Raw genomic sequence first — 24739 nt, 5'->3', positions numbered from 1 at the left:
GAGACAGAGCCCAGTTAGGGTTCTGCCTTTACATCTGTTATAGTAATATACTTTCTAATAAATTCAGCTTTTTACATGCTAGCATTTACTCATCCTTGAGAAGCTACCAAAATTCACGATTAGGAATGAATGTGTATAAATCCCGTGTACTGATAGGCACATGGATATTGTGCTTCTGGGAAACATTCTATAACATAATTAAAGATGAAGAAGTTGAAAGATGACGTCTTAAAGTGCCGTCCATTAACTTCAATAACTTTAATAAATCCACATAAAGCTAACCAGAAAGAGACCTATACGGAAAAAGTCCATAGGGAAATTGCATTATAACTGTGGTTTTTTTGCCATGTGCAATTTCCCTGCGGGCTTCTTTGGTGTGCGTTCTTTTCTGGTTACCGTTTGTGAAATATGATGAACCTTTTGTTTTATGACATATATGACAGTGGGGGTTTTTTCCATGTGGGTTTTATTAATAGAACCCCATATAAAATGTCACAGTTTGAACAAAAAAACTGCGAAATATAAAGAAACATATATACACAAGAATTGTGATAGTATGTGACTAGAGAAAGAAAAGTGCAATTAAAACAAAAGTGTGTCCTGCTGTCTTACTTTCTATATCAGAACAAATTGTTCATTAATTGTGTGTGTTTATTAATCATGCAAATATTCCTAAATAAGAGGGTGTGTATTTGTATCTATAAACAAAATGAAAAGTGAATGAACAGAAGAGAAATCTAAATCAAATCAAGGGGGGTCATTCCGAGTTGTTAGCTCGTTGCAGATTTTCGCTATACTGCGATTAGTCGCTTACTGCGCATGCGCTTAGTTATTTTACACAAAAGTTAGGTATTTTACTCACGGCGTAACAAAGTTTTTTCATCGTTCTGCTGATCGGTGAGTGATTGACAGGAAGTGGGTGTTTCTGGGCGGAAACTGACCGTTTTCTGGGAGTGTGCGGAAAAACGCAGGTGTTTCAGGGAAAAACGCGGGAGTGGCTGGAGAAACGGGGGAGTGTCTGACCGAACGCAGGGCGTGCTTGTGACGTCAAACCAGGAACGAAACTGACTGAACTGATCGCAATGTAGGAGTAAATCTCGAGCTACTCAGAAACTGCTAAGAATTATCTAATCGCAATTCTGCTAATCTTTAGTTTGCAATTCTGCTATGCTAAGATACACTCCCAGAGGGCGGCAGCTTAGCGTGTGCAATGCTGTTAAAAGCAGCTAGCGAGCGAACAACTCGGAATGAGGGCCAATATTTGGTGTGACCATTCTATGGCCCCCACAGAGCCCTGATCTCAACATCATTGAGTCTGGCCCTCATTCCGAGTTGATCGCTCGCTAGCTGCTTTTAGCAGCAATGCAAACGCTAGGCCGCCGCCCTCTGGGAGTGTATCTTAGCTTAGCAGAAGTGCAATCGAAAGGTTAGCTGTTCTGCAACTAAAAAATCTCATGCAGTTTCAGAGTGGCTCAACACTTACTCCTAGCTTGCGATGACTGCAGTGTGTTTAGTTCCTGGTTTGACGTCATAAACACGCCCTGCGTTCGGCCAGCCACTCCTGCGTTTTTACCTGGCACGCCTGCATTTTTTAGCACACTCCCTGAAAACGCTGAGATGCCGCCCAGAAACACCCACTTCCTGTCAATCAAACAACGAACACTCGAGCGACTGAAAAGCATCGCTCGAGCTTGTGTAAAACTACAAAGTTTTGTGTGAAAGTACTTAGCTGCGCTGCGTACCATACGCATGCGCAGAATTGCCATTTTTCCACCTGATCGTTGCGCTGCGAAAATCGTCAGCGAGCGATCAACTCGGAATGAGGGCCTCTGTCTGGTGTTACATGAAGAGACAGAAAGAGATGAGCAAGCCTGCATCCATAGCAGATCTGTGTTTAGTTCTTCAAAATGTTTGAAACAACCCCCCTGCCGAGTTCCTTCAAAAACTGTGTGCAAGTGTACCTGGAAGAATTGATGATGTTTTGAAGGCAAAGGATGGTCACACCAAATATTGATTTGATTTGAGACACTATGGGTAGAAATTGCATGCGGGGAAAAAGGAACAAAAAAGTTAGTATTGGGTGTATGCTATAGGCCGCCTGGTATCAACGCATCTGATGATGAATTGTTACTAAAGCAAATTGAAAAAGCAGCAGGAGTAGGAGACATAGTAGTGATGGGAGATTTTAACTATCCAGAGATAAACTGGAAAAACGATTCATGTGATACTGCTAGAGGCAGTATGTTTTTAAACACACTAAATGATAACTACCTAGTCCAACTAATTGAGGAACCAACTAGGTACAATGCAATCTTAGACCTGGTATTAACAAACAATCAGGATTTGGTATCGGGTATTATAGTAGGGGAACCCATAGGAAACAGCGACCATAATATGGTCACATTCAATATCAGTTTCTACAAACAGCCCTATACTGGCTCAACTAGGACTTTAAATTTTAGCAAAGCAAATTTTTAAATGATGAGGGTATTTTTCAGGGATATTGAATGGGAAGGTTTGTTTTTAGGAAAAAATACTACGGAGAAATGGGAGGTACTAAAATTCCTGCTAGCTAAAAATACACTCAAATATATTCCTATGAGTAGCAAAAAAGGGAATAAAAATCATAAACCGATGTGGCTTAACAAAAAGATTAAGGAACTTATGGGCAAGAAAAGGCGAGCATTTAAAAAATACAAATCTGACGGGGAAGCAGAGTCATTTCAGCACTATAAGGAATGTAACAAAAATTGCAAAAAGGAAATAAGAGCGGCTAAAGTAGAAACTGAAAAACTAGTAGCAAAGGAAAGCAAAGCAAATCCCAAAAAATTCTTTAAATACATCAATAGCAAGAGATTAAAAAAGGAGAGTATAGGCCCTTTGAAGGACACGTTGGGAGTCTTAAGCAAAAATGATAATGACATAGCGAACACACTAAATTAGTTTTTTTCAACAGTATTCACCAGAGAGGACCCAATTCAGGGACTGACACACAATCTCAATAAGGACAATATCACACTGATAGGTACTTATTTAAGCGAGGAAGTAGTCTGTCACCGATTAAAACATTTAAAGATTAATAAATCACCAGGGCCCGATGGTATTCATCCAAGGGTTCTAATGGAGCTTCACTCTGAACTGGCAAAACCGCTATCTCTGATCTTTGAGGATTCAGTTATATCAGGTATGGTTCCCAAAGACTGGCGTATAGCGGAGGTAGTGCCTATATTCAAAAAGGGAAGTAAAGCTGAACCAGGTAATTATAGACCAGTTAGTCTTACATCTATAGTGGGGAAAGTATTGGAAGGTATTCTAAGAGATAGTATTCAGAAGTTCCTTGAAACCAATAAGGTCATTAAAAGGAATCAACATGGGTTTATGAAGGACAGATCCTGTCAAACCAACTTACTTGGCTTTTATGAAACAGTAAGCGCAAACCTAGATCAGGGTAAAGACGTGGATGTAATCTTTTTAGACTTTGCCAAAGCGTTTGATACTGTACCACACATGAGACTTATATACAAGCTACAAGAATCAGGGCTAGGAAGCACAATATGCACTTGGGTCAAAAACTGGTTAGATAATAGGAAGCAGCGCGTTGTGGTTAATGGATATTTTTCAACTTGGACTGAAGTGCTAAGTGGTGTGCCGCAAGGCTCAGTATTAGGACCGCTATTGTTCAATATTTTCATTAACGACCTAACAGAAGGTCTAGAGAGCATGGTGTCAATTTTTGCAGATGATACCAAATTGTGTAAGGCTATAAATACAGAGGAGGATGCCGAGTCTCTTCAGAACGCCTTAGTTAAATTAGAAGCATGGGCAGCCAAATGGAGAATGCGCTTCAACACAGACAAGTGTAAGGTAATGCACTGTGGTAACAAGAACAAAAATTACACCTACCTACTAAATGGGGTAAAATTAGGGGATTCTGTACTGGAAAAGGACTTAGGTGTCCTCATAGATAGCAAGCTAAGCAGTAGTACCCAAAGTAGGACTGCAGCAAAGAAGGCTAATAAGATATTAGCATGCATAAAACGGGGTATTGATGCTAGGGACGAGAGTATTATACTCCCATTATATAAATCACTAGTGAGGCCACACCTTGAATACTGTGGCCCTCATTCCGAGTTGATCGCTCGGTAATTTTCTTCGCATCGCAGTGAAATTCCGCTTAGTACGCATGCGCAATATTCGCACTGCGACTGCGCCAAGTAATTTTACAATGAAGATAGTATTTTTACTCACGGCTTTTTCTTCGCTCTGGCGAACGTAGTGTGATTGACAGGAAATGGGTGTTACTGGGCGGAAACACAGCGTTTTCGGGGCGTGTGGATAAAAACGCTACCGTTTCCGGAAAAAACGCAGGAGTGGCCGGAGAAACGGGGGAGTGTCTGGGCGAACGCTGGGTGTGTTTATGACGTCAAACCAGGAACGACAAGCACTGAACTGAACGCACTGGCAGAGTAAGTCTGAAGCTACTCTGAAACTGCTAAGTAGTTTGTAATCGCAATATTGCGAATACATCGGTCGCAATTTTAAGAAGCTAAGATACACTCCCAGTAGGCGTAGGCTTAGCGTGAGCAACTCTGCTAAATTCGCCTTGCGAGCGATCAACTCGGAATGAGGGCCAGTGTACAGTTCTGGGCACCGTACTACAAAAAGGATATCCTGGAGCTTGAAAAGGTACAAAGGAGGGCGACCAAACTAATTAAGGGCATGGAGACGATGGAATACAAGGAAAGGCTTGAAAGACTAGGCTTGCAGCGCAGTTTTACCATTGCGCGCCCGGAGTCGGATTGGGTTTGCGGATGCTTTGTCTCATTTCAGTTTGATAAGTGCCGTGAGTGGGTTCAGGGGGTGGCGACATAGGTTTTCTCATGCCCGGCTTCTGTCGGGCGGATTGTACGGGCGGCTACTCGGTCTAGGCATGCATTGGCTCCTTCCTCGTTTGGGGCGTCTGCTGCATCCTGGTGTTTATTCAGTAGGTTGGATACAGCGGGTGTGTCCCTGGTAGACGGTTGATGGTTTTCGTGTTCGAGCGTTATCTGGGAGGTAGGTCCAAGGCAGCCATGTATCCTGCCCTTGCGGGCATTTCCTTCCGTTCTAGGCTGCGCGGTCTGGTGGACCCCACCTGGTCTTTCGCCCCTTTCGTGGGCGCTTAAGGGTTGGGGTTAGGGTGCGCCCCGTGCCTGCGGATACCCGTAGGCCTGCTGCGTGGCAATTTTTGGCGGAGTTGCTGGATGTGCTGCCTCCTGTCGCCGAGGCGGTGTTGGAGGTGGCCCCCCTGTTTGAGATTAGCCCTTGCTGGGCTTTCTTCTGGGTTTGGGGGGTAAGCGAGTAGTGGCGAGCAGCAGGCATTTCAGGATTCCGGGGGCCTTTTCTGTAACGCGTGTTGCAGGATGGTCGGTGGCTCTGCAGGATGGTGTGCTCCAAATCAGATCAAGCAGCTGGGGGTCGCTGGGTGTCCTTGGAGGCCCAGGAGGAGGTGGGTGTCTGCCTGCTGCGCCTGGCGCACGAGTATAGATGGGCCTCCGGGGGGGGGGGCGACCAGTTGCTGATACAGGCGCTCGCGGGTCCTCTCACTAATGTACAGTGTTGCTGCTGGTTTGGGTTCGGTACCCATTCCTTGCGGAATGGGACGGCTGACCATGCGGCAGCCACAGGGTCCGCCACGGCAGCTGTTCAGGAGCGGGGTCGTTGGGGGTATACTTCTTAGGTCCTATTCCTTGCGGATTGGGGTGGCTACCATGCGGCAGCCACAGGGTCCTCCGCAGCGGCTGTTCAGGAGCTGGTCCGTTGGCGGTATACTTCTTAGGTCCTAGTCCTTGCAGATGGGGGAGGCTGCCATGCGGCAGCCACAGGGGCCTCCACAGCAGCTATTCAGGAGCTTGGCCGTTGGAGATATACTTCTTAGGGCCTATTCCTTGCGGATTAGGGTGGCTACCTTGCGGCAGCCACGGGGTCCTCCTCGGCAGCTGTTCAGGAGCAGGGCCGTTGGGGGTATGCTTCTTATAGGTCCTATTCCTTGCGGACTGGGGCGGCTGACCATGCGGCAGCCACAGGGTCCTCCACGGCAGCGGGTCAGGAGCGTGGCCATTGGGGGTATGCTTCTTGCAGGTCCTATTCCTTGCGGATTGGGGAGGCTACCATGCGGCAGCCACAGGGTCCCCCTCGGCAGCTGTTCCGGTGCTGGGCCGTTGGAGGTATACTTCTTAGGTCCTATTCCTTGCGGATTGGGGAGGCTGCCATGCGGCAGCCACAGGGTCCTCCACGGCGGCTGTTCAGGAGCTGAGGCGTTGGAGGTTTACTCCTTATAGGTCCTATTCCTTGCGGATTGGGGTGGCTGCCGTGCGGCAGTCACAGGGTCCTCCACGGCAGCGGTTCAGGAGCTGGGGCGTTGGGGGTATACTTCTTAGGTCCTATTCCTTGCGGATGGGGGTGGCTACCATGCGGCAGCCACAGGGTCCTCCGCAGCAGCTATTCAGGAGGTGGTCCGTTGGAGGTATACTTTTTAGGTCCTATTCCTTGCGGATGGGGGTGGCTGCCGTGCGGCAGCCATAGGGTCCTCCTCGGCAGCTATTCAAGGGGTGGTCCGTTGGAGGTATACTTCTTAGGTCCTATTCCATATGGATGGGGGTGGCTACCATGCGGAAGCCACAGGTTCCTCCACGGCGACTATTCAGGAGGTGGGCCGTTGGAGGTATACTTTTTAGGTCCTATTCCTTGCGGATGGGGGTGGCTACCGTGCGGCAGCCTCAGGGTCCTCCACGGCAGCTATTCAGGAGGTGCTCCGTGGAGGGATGCTTACTATAAGCCTTCTGCATGTGGATAATGTTTAGTTGCGCCTGTTGCGCTAATCCAAAAACTTGTTTACCCGTCGGTTTTTGAACGTGTAGTGTTCAGGAAGCGAGGGTGTGAAGTGAATTTTTAAATTTTCCTCCGAGGGGGCCTAATTACAATTGGCTCATCAAAGGTCCACGGGAGGTTTTTTGAGTTTTCTCCTTCACTTGGGTTAATTCTGTTATCTGTCACTTGGTTTTCCTATGTGATGTATGTCAGTGTGATGATTTTAGGGTGTTTTCTTTTGCAGCCGTCGATGGTTTGAACAGGAATGGCTAGTTTGGCCACTCTTACATTTTTGGGCGGCAGGGCATTACTTGGCGCGTAGGACAGCTGATGTTCTGGGTTATGGCTTTTAGGTGGTCAGGCATCCTCTGCTTGTACTGCGTCAGCCGCAGTTTCGACAAGGAGGAAGGGGTTCGTCTTCTCCGGCTGGAGTGTTGCAGGTTTTTCTTACCTGGGGTTTTGGTCCTTTCAGTTAGCTTTCTTGTTTTCCTGGTTTTTATTGGTTTGGATGGCGGGGCGGTTTGTTAAACCTCTGTGGCGGGAAGTCGCTACCAACCAGCGGTCAGATGGGCATAAGTGGTCATTGTGGGGCACCCTCTTTAGAAGGACGGCAGGTGTGTCCTTACCTTGCGGTTGGACATTTAGACGTTCCCCTGCGGGAACTGAACGTTTGCCAGAGAAAGGAGTGGTGAGTCCTGCAAAATGCGGGTTATGCAGGGAGGAGGCGGAGTTGTGGTTTAGTCCCCTCCTCAGTTTTGTGTTTCAATCTAAATGACTGGAGCTGGTGTCTGGTAGCGACTTGTCCTTTGCCATCCTCCAATATAAAATCAATTCAATTACAATTATAGTTTAAAGAACAGGTCAGCGATCAATAAATATCGTCTGACCTTTAACTACAGCTAACCGTGTCCGTGTCGTTATTTTAGTGTGTCGTTATTTTAGTGGTAAGCTAGCTTAAAAAAGTGTTTATGTCAATCGCAATAAAATTATGGGCGCCTTAAATAAGCTGAAGGCTGCATAAGCCTGAGGCCATATAAGAGCCCAATTTTTTGTGATTGGTTGTTTATGACTAAGCAGTTGCTAGGTAGATTGGTGTTTTCTCGGATATTTTTCCTATAGGATTATAGGGCTGTCCATCAAGGGTTTAGGGGTTGGTCTTCGAATAATATATAAGCCATGGTCATGTGCCTCAGACTTCCTCTTGCCATTTTGGAATGCCCTCCCGCCCGCCCTGACTATATTTTTTCCTGCATCTTGTCTTTCTCGGTGGGCTCTTGACAGCCAGATTGGCGGGAAGTCGCTACCAACCAGCAGTCAGATGGGCATAAGTGGTCATTGTGGGGCACCCTCTTTAGAAGGACGGCAGGTGTGTCCTTACCTTGCGGTTGGACATTTAGACGTTCCCCTGTGGGAACCGAACGTGTGCCAGAGAAAGGAGTGGTGAGTCCTGCACAATGCGGGTTATGCAGGGAGGAGGCGGAGTTGTGGTTTAGTCCCCTCCTTAGTTTTTGTGTTTCAATCTAAATGACTGGAGCTGGTGTCTGGTAGCGACTTGTCCTTTGCCATCCTCCAATATAAAATCAGTTCAATTACAATTATAGTTTAAAGAACAGGTCAGTGATCAATAAATATCGTCTGACCTTTAACTACAGCTAACCGTGTCCGTGTCGTTATTTTAGTGTGTCGTTATTTTAGTGGTAAGCTAGCTTAAAGAAGTGTTTATGTCAATCGCAATAAAATTATGGGCGCCTTATCTGTGCTCAGTGTGCTGCATATATCTGTGCTCACACTGCTTAATTGTGGGGACTGGGGAGCAGCTGTATTATATAGCAGGAGTACAGTGCAGAGTTTTGCTGACAGTGACCACCAGTATACGTTGTCTGCCTGAAAAACACTCCATATCTGTGCTCAATGTGCTGCTTTATTGTGGGGACTGGGGACCACCAGTATAATATTATATAGGAGTACAGTGCAGAGTTTTGCTGACCAGTGACCACCAGCAGGGCCGGCTCCAGGCCTACTAGCACCCTGAGCGAGAAAATGTAAAAGCGCCCCCCCCCCATGCGCGCGCCGAAGGCGCGCGCGCTCCCGGAAAAGTGGGTGTGGCCTCTGGAAAAGTGGGCGTGGACTCGTAACTTCATATCATCAAACTGTAAAAATATTTTCACACAATTAGCAGCCTTACACATAGCCACAGTAGTGTTCCTTACACACAATGTCTCCAGTATAGTGCCAGATACACATAATGTGCAGTGCCAGATAGACATGACATGCCTCCCAGCAGTGCCAGATAGACATGACATGCCTCCCAGCAGTGCCAGCTACACATGACATGCCCCGCAGCAGTGCCAGCTACACATGACATGCCCCGCAGCAGTGCCAGCTACACATGACATGCCCCCCAGTAGTGCCAGCTACACAGGATAGTGTTCACTTTTTAGGGCATGGTGCTGATCACAGGGAGGGCACATTTTTAAGTTAGGAGGGCAAAATGATGTACATACTGCTTGTTGTTCCCACACCTATATGTCAAAGCATGGACAGTGCGCGCCGAAGGCGCGCAGCAAAAATTAATGGGAGTTACTTCGTGGGGAAGGTACGTGGCCACATAATAGTGGCAATTTGCATTACACCACACAGTAGTGCAGCTAATACACACTGCACCAGGTAGAACCTCCTATACACTTTGCGCCAGGCACAGCACTGAGACACATTGCCTAGCCACAGACGCCTAGCGGGAACACTACATGACATGCCCCCCAGCAGTGCCAGCTACACGTGACATGCCCCCCAGCAGTGCCAGCTACATAAATGGCCACACAGTGCCAGATATGCACCCACAGTTCAGATACATAAATGCCCCCAAAGTGCCAGATACATAAGTGCCTCCACAGTGCAGATATGCCCCCCACAGTGCCAGATACATGATGCCCCCGCAGTGCCAGATACATAAGTGCCCACACAGTGCCAGATATAAAAATGCCCACACAGTGCCAGATATGTCCCCACTGTGCCATATATAAAAATGCCCGCACAGTGCCAGATATGCCACCACAGGGCCAGATACATAAATCCCCCCAGTGCCAGATACATAAATGCCCACATATTGCCAGATGCATAAGTGCCCACACAGTGCCAGATGCATTATTGCCCCCCACAGTGTCAGATACATTAATGCCCCCAGTGCCAGATATGCCCCCACAGTGCCATATACATAATGCCCCCACAGTGCAGATATGCCCCCACAGTGCCAGAAACATAATGCCCCCACAGTGCAGCTATGCCCCCACAGTGCCAGATATATAATGCCCCCACAGTGCAGATATGCCCCCACAGTGCCAGATATATAATGCCCCCACAGTGCAGATATGCCCCCACAGTGCCAGATACATAATGCCCCCACAGTGCAGATATGCCCCCACAGTGCAAGAAACATAATGCCCCCACAGTGCAGCTATGCCCCCACAGTGCCAGAAACATAATGCCCCCACAGTGCAGCTATGCCCCCACAGTGCCAGATATATAATGCCCCCACAGTGCAGATATGCCCCCACAGTGCCAGATACATAATGCCCCCACAGTGCAGATATGCCCCCACAGTGCAAGAAACATAATGCCCCCACAGTGCAGCTATGCCCCCACAGTGCCAGATATATAATGCCCCCACAGTGCAGATATGCCCCCACAGTGCCAGATATATAATGCCCCCACAGTGCAGATATGCCCCCACAGTGCCAGATATATAATGCCCCCACAGTGCAGATATGCCCCCACAGTGCAAGAAACAATGCCCCCACAGTGCAGCTATGCCCCCACAGTGCCAGATATATAATGCCCCCACAGTGCAGATATGCCCCCACAGTGCCAGATATATAATGCCCCCACAGTGCAGATATGCCCCCACAGTGCAAGAATCAATGCCCCCACAGTGCAGCTATGCCCCCACAGTGCCAGATATATAATGCCCCCACAGTGCAGATATGCCCCCACAGTGCCAGATATATAATGCCCCCACAGTGCAGATATGCCCCCACAGTGCCAGATATATAATGCCCCCACAGTGCAGATATGCCCCCACATGAATAAACATAATGCCCCCACAGTGCCAGATATATAATGCCCCCACAGTGCAGATTTTAACTTACATGGCATTGTCACTGCGGACTGCGGTGCTGGGAGCCGGGAGGGGGAGTACTGCTGTGGGCCCAGGCAGGCAGGCAGGCGGGCGGGCGGCTGGACGGATGAACGATTCCGTCTGCGCTGCGCGGCGCCGGCGTCTAACGTCAGACGCCGGCGCCGCACAGCGCGCTGCGCGCACACACACACAGTTTGAAGGCTGGCTCCAGGCAGGAATATGGCGGCCGCAGCGTGCGGCGCCCTAAAAGAGTGGCGCCCCGCGCGGCCGCTCCAGTCGAACATGCCTGGAGCCGGCCCTGACCACCAGTATACGTTGTCTGCCTGAAAAACACTCCATATCTGTGCTGCATTGTAGACAGTATATAGTAGGAGAACAGTGCATAATTTTGCTGACCATCAGTATATAATATATAGGAGTACAATACAGAAGGCCACTGCTGTACCTACCTCTGTGTCGTCAAGTATACTATCCATCCATACCTGTGGTGCATTTCAGTTTTGCACAGTTTGCTGACCACCAGTATATAATATATAGCATTACGGTACAGTAGGCCACTGCTGTACCTACCTCTGTGTCGTCAAGTATACTATCTATCCATACCTGTGGTGCATTTAATTTTTGCACAGTTTGCTGACCACCAGTATATAATATATAGCAGTACGGTACAGTAGGCCACTGCTGTACCTACCTCTGTGTCGTCAAGTATACTATCCATCCATACCTGTGGTGCATTGCAGTTTTGCACAGTTTGCTGACCACCAGTATATAATATATATAGCAGTACGGTACAGTAGGCCACTGCTGTACCTACCTCTGTGTCGTCAAGTATACTATCCATCCATACCTGTGGTGCATTTCAGTTTTGCACAGTTTGCTGACCACCAGTATATAATATGTAGCATTACGGTACAGTAGGCCACTGCTGTACCTACCTCTGTGTCGTCAAGTATACTATCCATCCATACCTGTGGTGCATTTCATTTTTGCACAGTTTGCTGACCACCAGTATATAATATATAGCAGTACGGTACAGTAGGCCACTGCTGTACCTACCTCTGTGTCGTCAAGTATACTATCCATCCATACCTGTGGTGCATTTCATTTTTGCACAGTTTGCTGACCACCAGTATATAATATATAGCAGTACGGTACAGTAGGCCACTGCTGTACCTACCTCTGTGTCGTCAAGTATACTATCCATCCATACCTGTGGTGCATTTCAGTTGTGCGCAGTATATATAGTAGTAGGCCATTGCTATTGATACTGGCATATAATTCCACACATTAAAAAATGGAGAACAAAAATGTGGAGGTTAAAATAGGGAAAGATCAAGATCCACTTCCACCTCGTGCTGAAGCTGCTGCCACTAGTCATGGCCGAGACGATGAAATGCCATCAACGTCGTCTGCCAAGGCCGATGCCCAATGTCAAAGTAGAGAGCATGTAAAATCCAAAAAACAAAAGTTCAGTAAAATGACTCAAAAATCAAAATTGAAAGCGTCTGATGAGAAGCGTAAACTTGCCAATATGCCATTTACGACACGGAGTGGCAAGAAACGGCTGAGGCCCTGGCCTATGTTCATGGCTAGTGGTTCAGCTTCACATGAGGATGGAAGCACTCATCCTCTCGCAAGAAAAATGAAAAGACTTAAGCTGGCAAAAGCACAGCAAAGAACTGTGCGTTCTTCTAAATCACAAATCCCCAAGGAGAGTCCAATTGTGTCGGTTGCGATGCCTGACCTTCCCAACACTGCACGGGAAGAGCTTGCGCCTTCCACCATTTGCACGCCCCCTGCAAGTGCTGGAAGGAGCACCCGCAGTCCAGTTCCTGATAGTCAAATTGAAGATGTCACTGTTGAAGTACACCAGGATGAGGATGTGGGTGTTGCTGGTGCTGGGGAGGATATTGACAAGGAGGATTCTAATGGTGAGGTGGTTTGTTTAAGTCAGGCACCCGGGGAGACACCTGTTGTCCTTGGGACGAATATGGCCATTGACATGCCTGGTCAAAATACAAAAAAAATCACCTCTTCGGTGTGGAATTATTTCAACACAATGCGGACAACAGGTGTCAAGCCGTGTGTTGCCTTTGTCAATCTGTAATAAGTAGGGGTAAGGACGTTAACAACCTCGGAACATCCTCCCTTATACGTCACCTGCAGCACATTCATCATAAGTCAGTGACAAGTTCAAAAACTTTGGATGACAGCGGAAGCAGTCCACTGACCACTAAATCCCTTCCTCTTGTAACCAAGCTCCTGCAAACCACACCACCAACTCCCTCAGTGTCAATTTCCACCTTACACAGGAAAGCCAATAGTCCTGCAGGCCATGTGTTAGGTTCCTGGTGCTCAGAACAAGGGAGATGTTATGAAGCGAGTCCAGAGCACCAGGACGTAATGCTGGGAAAGGGGAATGGAAAGGGAATAGCCCCTGGCGCCCTATCTCCGTTGTCTCGCCCGTGCTGTCAGTACACTCTTGCGAGACTATGGTTGCTTGAGCCCATGGCAGCCGCATTTGAAGGGCGGATTACGTCTGCCCAACTTCGATGCCCCCTCAGGTCTTAATGAGAGACAAAGAGTGAACCGAGACAGGGTGATAACAAGGGGCCCTCTGACTAAACAACAAGGCCAGGGGCTACTAACAAACCTAAAACCAAAGTATGTGCGGCTTGCCGCCAAAGGAAAAGAACAACAAAGGAAATGCTGACCACACGCCGACACAATACTTTTGTGTACCGGCGGTGACAGCATAAGCAGAACCCTCTGCAAAACACCAGTGACAGAAATAATAACGGAATACAGCGGCCTAGGCCGACGAACGCGGCAGAGCCGCTACTCACGGAACCGGTACGAATACTCGCAAATGGACAGGAACCCCCAATGCTGCCGACACAGACTCTCAGAACTGGAGGACAGGCAGAATCCCAAACGACAGACCGGTGGACACCAAGAAGCCAGAAACTCGACCAGGCATAGGCAAAGCCACTGGACTTCTGTACAGGAACACTTCACGGCAGGACACGGGATCAGACACAGGAATCGACACAGGGACTGACACAGGAATCGACACAGGAAGCAGTTCGACAGACACTGCTATACAGGAGCTCAGGAATAGGCAGGAACAAGCTCAGAACTCAAGCAGACTGGAAACCAAGAAATATCACCAGCGTCTGTGAATAGCACTGAGCCAGCATATAACAGAGAGGCGTAATTAATAATCTAATGCAGCTGCCCTGTTGCATGACTCCAAACTGACAAGATGCAATTAGCAGCCAGGTGAGGCTGAATACATGGGAACAAGCTGCAATTACACAGACTCACCAGTGGCAGCAACCAAGAGTACTCTTAAACAGAGCAACGGGAAATCCTGGCCTGCGAAACAACTTATAAACATAAAATAGGAATGAACCACTACCTGTGGTTCATAACAGTATCCCCTCCTTAAGGGTGAGTTCCGAGCACCCCATGACACCCACGGGGAACATGAACAGAAGAATAACATAAAATACCTAACTGACATGCAAAACAGGAATGAGCCACAGCCGTGGCTCATAACACCATGTCACTGGCAAGTATGACGAGTCCTCTCCTGCCTGGGATTCCTCTGATGCATCCTTGAGTGTAACGCCTACTGCTGCTGGCGCTGCTGTTGTTGCTGCTGGGAGTCGATTGTCATCCCAGAGGGGAAGTCGGAAGACCACTTGTACTACTTCCAGTAAGCAATTGACTGTCCAACAGTCCTTTGCGAGGAAGATGAAATATCACAGCAGTCATCCTGCTGCAAAGCGGATAACTAAGGCCTTGGCAGCCTGGGCGGTGAGAAACGTGGTTCCGGTATCCACCGTTAATTCAGAGGCAACTAGAGACTTGATTGAGGTACTGTGTCCCCGGTACCAAATACCATCTAGGTTCCATTTCTCTAGGCAGGCGATACCGAAAATGTACACAGACGTCAGAAAAAGAGAGTCACCAGTGTCCTAAAAAATGCAGTTGTACCCAATGTCCACTTAACCACGGACATGTGGACAAGTGGAGCAGGGCATACTCAGGACTATATGACTGTGACAGCCCACTGGGTAGATGTATTGCCTCCCGCAGCAAGAACAGCAGCGGCGGCACCAGTAGCAGCATCTCGCAAACGCCAACTCGTTCCTAGGCAGGCTACGCTTTGTATCACCGCTTTCCAGAAGAGGCACACAGCTGACAACCTCTTACGGAAACTGAGGAACATCATCACAGAATGGCTTACCCCAATTGGACTCTCCTGGGGATTTGTGACATCGGACAACGCCAGCAATATTGTGCGTGCATTACATCTGGGCAAATTCCAGCACGTCCCATGTTTTGCACATACATTGAATTTGGTGGTGCAGAATTATTTAAAAAACGACAGGGGCATGCAAGAGATGCTGTCGGTGGCCCGAAGAATTGCTGGCCACTTTCGGCATTCAGCCACCGCGTACCGAAGACTGGAGCATCACCAAACATTCCTGAACCTGCCCTGCCATCATCTGAAGCAAGAGGTGGTAATGAGTTGGAATTCAACCCTCTATATGCTTCAGAGGATGGAGGAGCAGCAAAAGGCCATTCAAGGCTATACATCTGCCCACGATATAGGCAAAGGAGGGGGAATGCACCTGACTCAAGCGCAGTGGAGAATGATTTCAACGTTGTGCAAGGTTCTGCAACCCTTTGAACTTGCCACACGTGAAGTCAGTTCAGACACTGCCAGCCTGAGTCAGGTCATTCCCCTCATCAGGCTTTTGCAGAAGAAGCTGGAGACATTGAAGGAGGAGCTAAAACAGAGCGATTCCGCTAGGCATGTGGGACTTGTGGATGGAGCCCTTAATTCGCTTAACCAGGATTCACGGGTGGTCAATCTGTTGAAATCAGAGCACTACATTTTGGCCACCGTGCTCGATCCTAGATTTAAAACCTACGTTGTATCTCTCTTTCCGGCAGACACAAGTCTGCAGAGGTTCGAAGACCTGCTGGTGAGAAAATTGTCAAGTCAAGCGGAAGGTGACCCGTCAACATCTTCTCCTTCACATTCTCCCGCAACTGGGGGTGCGAGGAAAAGGCTAAGAATTCCAAGCCCACCCGCTGGTGGTGATGCAGGGCAGTCTGGAGCGAGTGCTGACATCTGGTCCGGACTGAAGGACCTGCCAACGATTACTGACATGTCGTCTACTGTCACTGCATATGATTCTCTCACCATTGAAAGAATGGTGGAGGATTATATGAGTGACCGCATCCAAGTAGGCACGTCAGACAGTCCGTACGTATACTGGCAGGAAAAAGAGGCAATTTGGAGGCCCTTGCACAAACTGGCTTTATTCTACCTAAGTTGCCCTCCCTCCAGTGTGTACTCCGAAAGAGTGTTTAGTGCAGCCGCTCACCTTGTCAGCAATCGGCGTACGAGGTTACTTCCAGAAAATGTGGAGAAGATGATGTTCATCAAAATGAATTATAATCAATTCCTCCGTGGAGACATTCACCAGCAGCAATTGCCTCCAGAAAGTACACAGGGACCTGAGATGGTGGATTCCAGTGGGGACGAATTAATAATCTGTGAGGAGGGGGATGTACACAGTGAAAGGGGTGAGGAATCGGAGGATGATGATGAGGTGGACATCTTGCCTCTGTAGAGCCAGTTTGTGCAAGGAAAGATTGATTGCTTCTATTTTTGGTGGGGGCCCAAACCAACCAGTCATTTCAGTCACAGTCGTGTGGCAGACCCTGTCGCTGAAATTATGGGTTTGTTAAAGTGTGCATGTCCTGTTTATACAACATAAGGGTGGGTGGGAGGGCCCAAGGACAATTCCATCTTGCACCTCTTTTTTCTTTCATTTTTCTTTGCATCATGTGCTGTTTGGGGACAATTTTTTGAAGGGCCATCCTGCCTGACACTGCAGTGCCACTCCTAGATGGGCCAGGTGTTTGTGTCGGCCACTTGTGTCGTTTAGCTTAGTCACACAGCGACCTTGGTGCGCCTCTTTTTTTATTTGCATCATGTGCTGTTTGGGGACAATTTTTTTGAAGTGCCAAACTGCCTGACACTGCAGTGCCACTCCTAGATGGGCCAGGTGTTTGTGTCGGCCACTTGTGTCGTTTAGCTTAGTCACACAGCGACCTTGGTGCGCCTCTTTTTTTATTTGCATCATGTGCTGTTTGGGGACAATTTTTTTGAAGTGCCAAACTGCCTGACACTGCAGTGCCACTCCTAGATGGGCCAGGTGTTTGTGTCGCTTAGCTTAGCCATCCAGCGACCTCAGTGCAAATTTTAGGACTAAAAATAATATTGTGAGGTGTGAGGTGTTCAGAATAGACTGAAAATGAGTGTAAATTATGGTTATTGAGGTTAATAATACTATGGGATCAAAATGACCCCCAAATTCTATGATTTAAGCTGTTTTTCAGGGTTTTTTTGTAAAAAAAAAACGAATCCAAAACACACCCGAATCCGACAAAAAAATTTCAGGGAGGTTTTGCCAAAACGCGTCCGAATCCAAAACACGGCCGCGGAACCGAATCCAAAACCAAATCACAAAACCCGAAAAATTTCCGGTGCACATCACTAATATATATATATATATATATATATATATATATATATATATATATATATATAAATATATATATATACACTGCTCAAAAAAATAAAGGGAACACTAAAATAACACATCCTAGATCTGAATGAATGAAATATTCTTATTAAATACTTTGTTCTTTACATAGTTGAATGTGCTGACAACAAAATCACACAAAAATTATCAATGGAAATTAAATTTATTAACCCATGGAGGTCTGGATTGGGAGTCACACTCAAAATTAAAGTGGAAAAACACACTACAGGCTGATCCAACTTTGATGTAATGTCCTTAAAACAAGTCAAAATGAGGCTCAGTAGTGTGTGTGGCCTCCACGTGCCTGTATGACCTCTCATCTCGGTACCTAATGGCAGTCAGGCTACCTCTGGCGAGCACATGGAGGGCTGTGCGGCTTCCAAAGAAATGCCACCCCACACCGTTACTGACCCACTGCCAAACCGGTCATGCTGGAGGATGTTGCAGGCAGCAGAACATTCTCCTTGGCATCTCCAGACTCTGTCACGTCTGTCACATGTGCTCAGTGAGAACCTGCTTTCATCTGTGAAGAGCACAGGGCGCCAGTGGCGAATTTGCCAATCTTGGTGTTCTCTGGCAAATGCCAAACGTCCTGCACTGTATTGGGCTGTAAGCACAACCCCCACCTGTGGAAATTGGGTCCTCATACCACCCTCTGGGAGTCTGTTTCTGATCGTTTGAGTAGACACATGCACATTTGTGGCTTGCTGGAGGTCATTTTGCAGGGCTCTGGCAGTGCTCCTCCTTGCACAAAGGCGGAGGTAGCGGTCCTATTGCTGGGTTGTTGCCCTCCTACGGCCTCCTCCATGTCTCCTGATGTACTGGCCTGTCTCCTGGTAGTGCCTCCATGCTCTGGACGGGTGGTCTTCAGTATGCCGGCGGTCGGGCTCCCGGCGACCAGCATACCGACGCCGGGAGCCCGACAGCCGGCATACCGACACTTATTCTCCCTCGTGGGGGTCCACGACCCCCCTGGAGGGAGAATAAAATAGTGTGGCGCGCGTAGCGTGGCGAGCGCAGCGAGCCCGCAAGGGGCTCATTTGCGCTCGCCACACTGTCGGTAAGCCGGCGGCCGGCCTCCCGGCGCCGGTATGCTGGTCGCCGGGAGGCCGGCCGCCGGCAGATCGTAGTGAACCCCTCTGGATACTACGCTGACAGACACAGCAAACCTTCTTGCCACAGCTCGCATTGATGTGCCATCCTGGATAAGCTGCTCTACCTGAGCCACTTGTGTGGGTTGTAGACTCCGTCTCATGCTACCACTAAAGTGAAAGCACCACCAGCTTTCAAAAGTGACCAAAACATCAGCCAGAAAGCATAGGAGCTGAGAGGTGGTCTGTGGTCACCACCTGCAGAACAACTCCTGTATTGGGGGTGTCTTGCTAATTGCCTATGATTTCCACCTGTTGTCTATTCCATTTGCACAACAGCATGTGAAATTGATTGTCAATCAGTGTTGCTTCCTCCTAAGTGGACAGTTTGATTTCACAGAAGTGTGATTGACTTGGAGTTACATTGTGTTGTTTAAGTGTTCCCTTTATTTTTTTGAGCAGTGTGTATATATATATATTTATCGGTGACACAGAAATCTGCCAATATAATCCTTTGAAATAACATATAAAGTGCAATATATTTATGAATGCTTTTATACCTGCAGTTAGCCTTATCACTTTGCTTAGTTATTATTCACATGCAAGCATATATTCGTTTTCTCAAAGAAAAGATTAATCAGAACTGTTGGGTGCATGTATCATTCATGCAAATGCTCCTAAATAAGAGCACATAGGCCCTCATTCCGAGTTGTTCGCTCGCTAGCCGCTTTTCGCAGCAGTGCACACGCTAAGCCGCCGCCCTCTGGGAGTGAATCTTAGCTTACAGAATTGCGAACGAAGTATTCGCAATATTGCGAAAATATTTTTCTTTGCAGTTTCTGAGTAGCTCGAGACTTACTCTTCCAGTGCGACCAGTTCAGTGCTTGTCGTTCCTGGTTTGACGTCACAAACACACCCAGCGTTCGCCCAGACACTCCCCCGTTTCTCCAGCCACTCCCGCGTTTTTCCCAGAAACGGTAGCGTTTTTTCACACACACCCATAAAACGGCCTGTTTCCGCCCAGAAACACCCACTTCCTGTCAATCACACTACGATCACCAGAACGATGTAAAAACCTCGTTATGCCGTGAGTAAAATACCAAACTTCTTAGCAAATTTACTTGGCGCAGCCGCAGTGCGAACATTACGCATGCGCAGTTAGCGGAAAATCGCACAGATGCGAAGGAAAATAACGAGCGAACAGCTCGGACTGAGGGCCATAGTACGATAATCACACAGTTCATGGGCAGATTGGGCCTTCGGGAAGGCTGGATAGCTTCCGCTGGGCCTACCCCATGCCTCCTTCGCTGGTCGATTCACATGTCTCTTGGGGGCTATTTTACTAAGCCGTGGATGGAGATAAAGTAGATGGAGATAAAGTCCCAACAAACCATGCTCCTGTTCCAGGCAGCGGCTCCACATCAGTTATCTCTATCACATTCATGTGCCGAGCAGTGCCTCCTTCCTCTGCCTCTGCCTGTCTACCCCCGTATCTTTGGGAAGGGACGGGCCGTCTACTGGGGCTGCTGGAGTGGAGGTGAGCTGCTGTACTAATGAGACTCGGGAGTAGGAGCTGGGGGAGCGGGACATGGCTGGAGCTTTCCGTCCTGTTTGAGGCTGCTGTCAGCACTGCTGCTATACACGGAGGGAGTAAGGAGAAGGTGAGATTCTTGTTTAACTGACTTATTCCCGGCGAGTCCCTTTTACTCCTGTTCTGCTTGCTTCTCATTACCATTACTCCCTTCCAACCTCCCTACTCTGCAATACTACTACTCATCTCCTGTACTCCTGTTTTGCACCACCACTACCATCCTCCCCCTTGCTCCACAATATTACTACTTCTATCTTCTTCCCCTGCTCCACACTACTACTACTTCTAACCTGCCCCCCTGCTCCACACTACTATTCTCCCTGCCTGCCCCCTTGCTCAACACTGCTACTTCGCCTATATTGTCCCCTGCTCCGCACTACTCCTTTACCTATACTGCCTACTACTTCTCCAATCTTGCCCCCTCTGCTCTACACTCCTCATCCTCCTATCCTGTCCCCTGCTCTGCACTACTTCTCCCACTCTGACCCCTGCTCCATCTTAATACTCCTATAATTTCCCCCTGCTCTGCACTACTACCACTCCTATCCTGTTCCCTGCTCTGCAGTACCACTACTCCTATCATGCTCCACACTACTTATATCCTCTTCCTCTGCTCCACACTACTACTACTTCTAACCTGCCCCCCTGCTCCACGCTACTATTCTCCCTGCCTGCCCCATTGCTCAACACTGTTACTTCTCCTATCCTGTCCCCTGCTCCGCACTACTGCTTCACCTATACTGCCTACCTGCCTACTACTTCTCCAATCTTGCCCCCTCTGCTCCACACTCCTCATCCTCCAAACCTGTCCCCTGCTCGGCACTACTTCTCCCACTCTGCCCCCTGCTCCACCTTAATACTCCTATCCTGTCCCCCTGTTCTGCACTACTACTAATCCTATCCTGACCTCTGCTCCACACTACTACTACTCCTATCCTGCCTCTGTTTCCCACTACACCTTCCATCTTGTCCCCTGCTCTGCACTACTACCACTACTCCTGCCCCCCTGCGCTGCACTTATACTACTCCCATCCTGCTCCCGACTACCACTACTCCCATCCTGCTCCCAGCAGTGGAGGAGTGTATGGAGCACATGCTCAAGGCCTTACAGTACAGTACCCACCCTAACCACCACCCCTGCCTCCTGTCAAAGGTCAATGTGTTTTATTTTTTTCATGTGGTGGCTAATGTGTTTTTTTTTTCCTTTCAGGGGTCAGTGTGTTTTATATTTTTCTTGGGTGGGCCAATGTGTTTTTTACTTGTTTGGGGCCAATGTGTTTAACTTTTTCTTGCAGAGGACAATTTTTTATTGATTTCTCCTGTAGTGGCCAAAGTGTTTTATTTTTTCAAGTAGTGGCTTATGTAAGGGCCAATGGGGTTTTTTCAGAGATGAAAACAGATAGCTGAATATGCAGACAGAACTGCGTTCATCTCCTGACATGCTGAGGGGCCACCCAACACAGGGCAAGGCCGCCCAGTATGTGTGGGCCCGCTTCCCGATGTGTCCGCAATTAGATTGCAGACCCATCGGAACTGAGGTTGACCCCTGGCTGTGCTGTCAGGCAGTCAGCAGGCATCTTTTTTCAGAGCAGCTGCGTGTGGCGTCACAGCCTGCCCCATTTGGGACGCACCGCCCCCCCCCCCCAACGCTGCGACAACTACCCCCCGACGGCCGTCGCTGTCAATCACACTGTATGCAGCTGCAGTGTGTAAGGTCGCGCATGCGCATAACGGACTGCGTGCGTCTGTGTCCAGGCCCAATGTGTTTTTTTTTGTCTTGTTGGGGCCAATGTGTTTGTTTGTGTTTTTGGTAGCTGCCAATCTTGTTGTTTTTTTGCTTGTGAAGGCCAGTGTTTTTGTTTTGTTTTTCCATGGGGGGAAGGGGATTAATTTTTATTTCCCCTGTGATGGACATGTGTTTGTTTGTATTTTCAGTGGTTCAATGGTGTGACCAATGGTGGCATCTAAAGACACACAAAGCATGATTGCAGCATCTGTAGGCACTCCTTGCATATTCGGACACATGGATGTACACCAGGGAAGGGCATTGTAGTGGCATTAGTGATAGACGCAAGGAAGGCAGCACTGCGTCCAACTCAGAATTAGAGATGAGCGGGTTCGGTTCTCAGAGAACCGAACCCTACCGAACTTCACGTCTCGAGCCCGGATCCGAGTCAGGCTCGGATTTTCCCGCCTAACTCGGAAACCCGAACGCGGCAAAACGTCATCATCCCGCTGTGGGATTCTCGCGGGATTTGGATTCCTTATAAGGGGGATCCGGTCTGAAGATCGACAGTATCTAGGTCGACAATGTTTAGGTCGACCACTATAGGTCGACAGTCACTAGGTCGACATGGATGGAAGGTCGACAGGGTTTCTAGGTCGACATGTGCTAGGTCGACAGGTCTAAAGGTCGACATGAGTTTTTCACTTTTTTTTCTTTTTTTGCATTTTTTCGTACTTAACGATCCACGTGGACTGCGATTGGAACGGTAAAGTGTGCCGAGCGAAGCGGTAGCGGAGCGAAGGCACCATGCGAGGTGCACTAATTTGGTGCACTAATTTGGGATCCCGTTCACTCTACGAAGAAAACGACACAAAAAAACCCAAAAACCTCATGTCGACCTTTAGACCTGTCGACCTAGCACATGTCGACCTAGAAACCCTGTCGACCTTCCATCCATGTCGACCTAGTGACTGTCGACCTAGATACTGTCGATTTGATGAACCACACCCCTTATAAGGAGCCATGCGTCGCGGCCATTTTCACTCCAGTCTCGGAGAGTGTATTGAGAGGACGTGTCCTCAGTGTTCAGGGTCTGTGTGGGGGCGGGAAAGTGGGGTGGTGAGTCTTGTGCTGTGTTGTGCTGCTCAGTCTTGTCCAGTGTAGTCACAGTGTTGGTGTCCTCTGCTGCCATATATCCAGTGTAGCTGTATAAAATGGTGCTGTGTTGTGCTGTCCAGTCCAGTGTATTGTGCTGCATCAGGCCAGCCAGTCACAGTGTCGGTGTCCTCTGCTACCATATATCCAGTGTAGCTGTATAAAGTGGTGCTGTGTTGTGCTGTCCAAGTCCAGTGTAGTCAGTGTATTGTGCTGCATCAGTCCAGCCAGTCAAAGTGTTGGTGTCCTCTGTTGCCATATATCCAGTGTAGCTGTATAAAGTGGTGTTGTGCTACATCAGACCAGTAGTAGTGTCCTGTCTCATCAGTCATTCCAGTGACGATATACGCTGCTGCTAAATGTCCACTGCTGCCGTATAATAATTATAACAACAACCACAAGTCCCTTACAGTGTTGTTGTGTTGTGCTGCATCAGACCAGTAGTAGTGTCCTGTTCATCAGTCATTCCAGTGACGATATACGCTGCTGCCGTATAATAATAATTATAACAACAACCACAAGTCCCTTACAGTGTTGTTGTATTGTGCTGCATCAGACCAGTGGTAGTGTCCTGTCCATCAGTCATTCCAGTCATTCCTGTGACGCATATTGTCTCATATAACTCCCAAAAAATAATGGAGAACAAAAATTGAGGATAAAATAGGGAAAGCTCAAGAAGAACCACTTCCTCCTAGTGCTGAAGCTGCTGCCACTAGCCATGACATAGACAATGAAATGCCATCAACGTCATCTGCCAAGGCCGATGCCCAATGTGATAGTAGAGGGCATGTAAAATCCAAAAAGCCAAAGTTCAGTAAAAAGAACCCAAAAAATAAATTTAAATCGTCTGAGGAGAAATGTAAACTTGCCAATATGCCATTTACGACACGGAGTGGTAAGGAACGGCTGAGGCCCTGGCCTATGTACATGTCTAGTGGTTCAGCTTCACATGACGATGGAAGTAGGGAGGCCAATCCCGGGCCGTTTTTTCAATCCCGGGATTCGGGATTGAAAAACTGTCAATCCCGGGATCCCGGGATTGCAGTAGGGACCAGTGAAAGATATAGGGAGCAGCGCTGGAGGGAGGGTGTAGGTAGCGGTGCGGGAGGTAGGGAGGGGGTAGGCATAGGCGTGCGCAGAGACACTGACAGGCGGGTGCCGCTCCGGACTTTCCTCTCCCCCTGGGCGGCCCAGGTAAGCAGTCTATGTCCAGGACAGGTGAGAGAACACTATAATGCCGTGCCGTGGAGGGGGGGGGGGGGGGGGAGTCCGGAGAGGCACCCGCCTGTCAGTGTCTGCGCACACCTATGGGTGTAGGTAGCGGTGCGGGAGGGTGGGTGTAGGTAGTGGTGCGGGAGGGAGGGTGTAGGTAGTGGCGCGGGAGGGTTGGTATCGGCGCGGGAGGGTGGGTGTAAGTAATAACACTTACTATTAGGCGGGCGGCCGCGGCAGCCATGGACACACTGAACACGGCGGCATTTCAAATGAAGCTCCGGCCGCCAGCCCACCAGAGCTGGCGGACCGGCAGCCAATCAGGGAAGCTGCCGCAGCAGTCGCTCT

The 24739-nt window shown here is 48.6% G+C and overlaps 1 protein-coding gene across 1 annotated transcript in view; it reads left to right on the top strand.

Moving 5' to 3' along the window:
* The window catches only part of SLC26A9 (solute carrier family 26 member 9), a 194533-nt gene that overhangs the window by 105256 nt on the left and 64538 nt on the right, over positions 1–24739 (top strand). The gene's annotated exons all lie outside the window — the stretch shown is intronic.

This window comes from Pseudophryne corroboree, chromosome 2 (assembly GCF_028390025.1).
Source record: "Pseudophryne corroboree isolate aPseCor3 chromosome 2, aPseCor3.hap2, whole genome shotgun sequence".
Classification (NCBI taxonomy): domain Eukaryota; kingdom Metazoa; phylum Chordata; class Amphibia; order Anura; family Myobatrachidae; genus Pseudophryne; species Pseudophryne corroboree.
This window is presented reverse-complemented; position numbering and strand designations above follow the sequence as displayed.